This window comes from Echinops telfairi, unplaced genomic scaffold (assembly GCF_000313985.2).
Source record: "Echinops telfairi isolate 266 unplaced genomic scaffold, ASM31398v2 ScPeMD7_41;HRSCAF=154, whole genome shotgun sequence".
Taxonomy (NCBI): domain Eukaryota; kingdom Metazoa; phylum Chordata; class Mammalia; order Afrosoricida; family Tenrecidae; genus Echinops; species Echinops telfairi.
Window position 1 is genome coordinate 3,020,261 of NW_022103939.1, and position 2,487 is coordinate 3,022,747.

A 2,487-nucleotide genomic window follows, 5' to 3' on the forward strand; every position below is an offset into this window, starting at 1 on the left:
GAAGGAACAGAAGGAAATACTGAGCCACTCACTCCAGGCAATAAAAAAATGCAAGCATCCAGAATACTCGAAGTATACCCTTCCTGGATGCTCTTTTTCCTGCCCCCAGCAGTCTAAATTGAACTTTTTTTAGGGTCCTTTCTTCTGCTAAAGCAAGTCCCTATGTTCTACTCTGATCGGGCAGAAGGTTTACTCAGCAGATGTAATTATTTTTGCCTTTAAGCAATATTTTCTCTCTAGTCTTCAGCATGTACCAAGGTGCCTGACTATCTTTTTACTCCTACAACTTTTGTTCTTTTAAAGCAAAAACCTTCAACCATGACACATATCACATTTTCCTCATTTCTCTGTTAAAATTCTTTTTACTCTATGCAATTAAAAATTATCTTTGTTGTTCTTTATTTATCTTAACACAATTTAATCACAGTGTTGTTTAAGGAGAAATAGTAGGAAAATATTACACTATGTTAAAACTTCTAAGGACAGAGAATTTTTTTAATGTCGCACTCTTACGTCTTTCAAGAAATTAAAGAAGAACCAATCAGGATGACATAATTCATGCATATCTTCTGCAGCACCTTGGATGCAGTCTTTAAAGCTCTTCCACTAACACATATTTATTAATACTGTTATAAAAAGATTAGAGCATGAAATTGTAAAGTTTCATAAATTTCAAAATTGTCACACAAGATGACACCCAATTCCCCTCTGTATAAATTATACATGATCTTAGCAATGATTTTTCACGCTTTGTATATGCTTATATAGACTATCCAGAAAGCTAACCACTACTTGATTTGTCATTAGAAATTTAACTCTTACCTGAAATTTGTACATAAGATGATTCCTCCAAAATGAATGCTTAATTAATCATGCAACCATCTATCTGCTGTTTCACTTTGCCTTAAAAGCCCCTAACACTTCCTATGGCTTCCTTTCTTCTTACTTGGTGTTGTTCCCATCTTCTGTCCCTTAGGGCAATTTCCTTCTAGTTTGGCTTTCTCTAAATTGTTGCACTTTTAGTTTACAATTCTTTCCACTTATTTATTTTTCCAGTCAATCTGACTAAATCTTATTAGGAGCTCCCTCTCCCTCTATTCTATTCAGATTTCTGATCTTCTCTTCTCTTTTTTTCTCCCACTATTTCCTGTCTCTTCTTTTTGTGTTTGTGTGCTTTCCTGCCTTTGGCTTCTCCTTCCACTAAGAAGTGCTCACTTCTGAATGATGTCAGAACTATACTGAATACACTTACTGTGGGTTTGATTCTTCATAGACTCAGGTTTGATTCCTTAAGACACGGAATGCTTTCAACATCTCTATTAATACTTCTGTTTTCTCCTGGGGCAGAGTTACGAAAGGGTGTCAGGATCAGCTGGATCTCTAGAGATAAAGTGAAAGTAAATGGCCCTCACCAGAGATGTGAGAAATGCATAAGATCACAATCCTGAAAATTGTATAAATGCATCCTACTTTTATCTTTCTGGCCCAGTTATTTCTTTAAAATGTTATGATTCTAATTTATCAAATAATCATAAGGTAGTAGACTCATCATAACTACTCTACCGGAAATAATAAAATTTTAGTTTTTGCTAGTGGTGCGCCTATAGAATACGAGTATAGTGATGAAGTAAAGTGAAGTGTCTGTCTCTGGCATGAACCACTTTCCAGAAAACATGGTTACTCAGTATTCAGGTGTTTATTTTCCATTTACTAATTAAAAAATGTACTCATGGCTCTATATTAAGCACTGTAAAGACAGAAAATATTTTCTAGTTCATTATTACTTCCATTGTGCTTAGCATGTGAGATATATGTGCATATGCATATATGTGCATAACTCACATCTTTGCGGTTATGAATTTTATACATAGAATATCAGTTTCTGCTAAGAAACATTCTAGGACTTTTGTTAAGACTATATTGACTCTACTGAACACTTTGCACCACTCCTCTGTCAGTTTGTTGTATTAAATGGGCGTCTTAATTGTGATGCTAGAAACCATGCCACCAGTATTTCAAATATCAGTAGAGCCAATAATGGTGGTCATATTTCAAGAGAACTTCCAAACTAAGACTAACCTAGGAAGAGGGAATAAGTAGGCCACTTCTGATAGATTAGCAGCTAAAAAAAGGTCTTAATTGCAGTGCAGTCTGATCTTATATAATGCTGAAAGAGGAGTCCTACTGGGCCTTCAAAGTTACTAGGGAAGATGTGTCTTCTCAAAGTCAGCCTTATTGATATGGATGCAGTAAAGTTTAGAGGACTTTCATTTGCTGACAGAGCATGATGCAAAATGAGAATAGATGTCTGTAATAATCCATTAGTAAATTAAATAGGGAATGTACAGTGTATGAATCTTGGAAAATTGAAAGGCAGTAAAAATGAACAGGCCCACATAAATATCAATATTGTAGGCTTCAGTGAGATGGAATGACTGATAATAGCCTTTTGATTCAGACACTGATATGGCTTACTGTGCCAGGAAT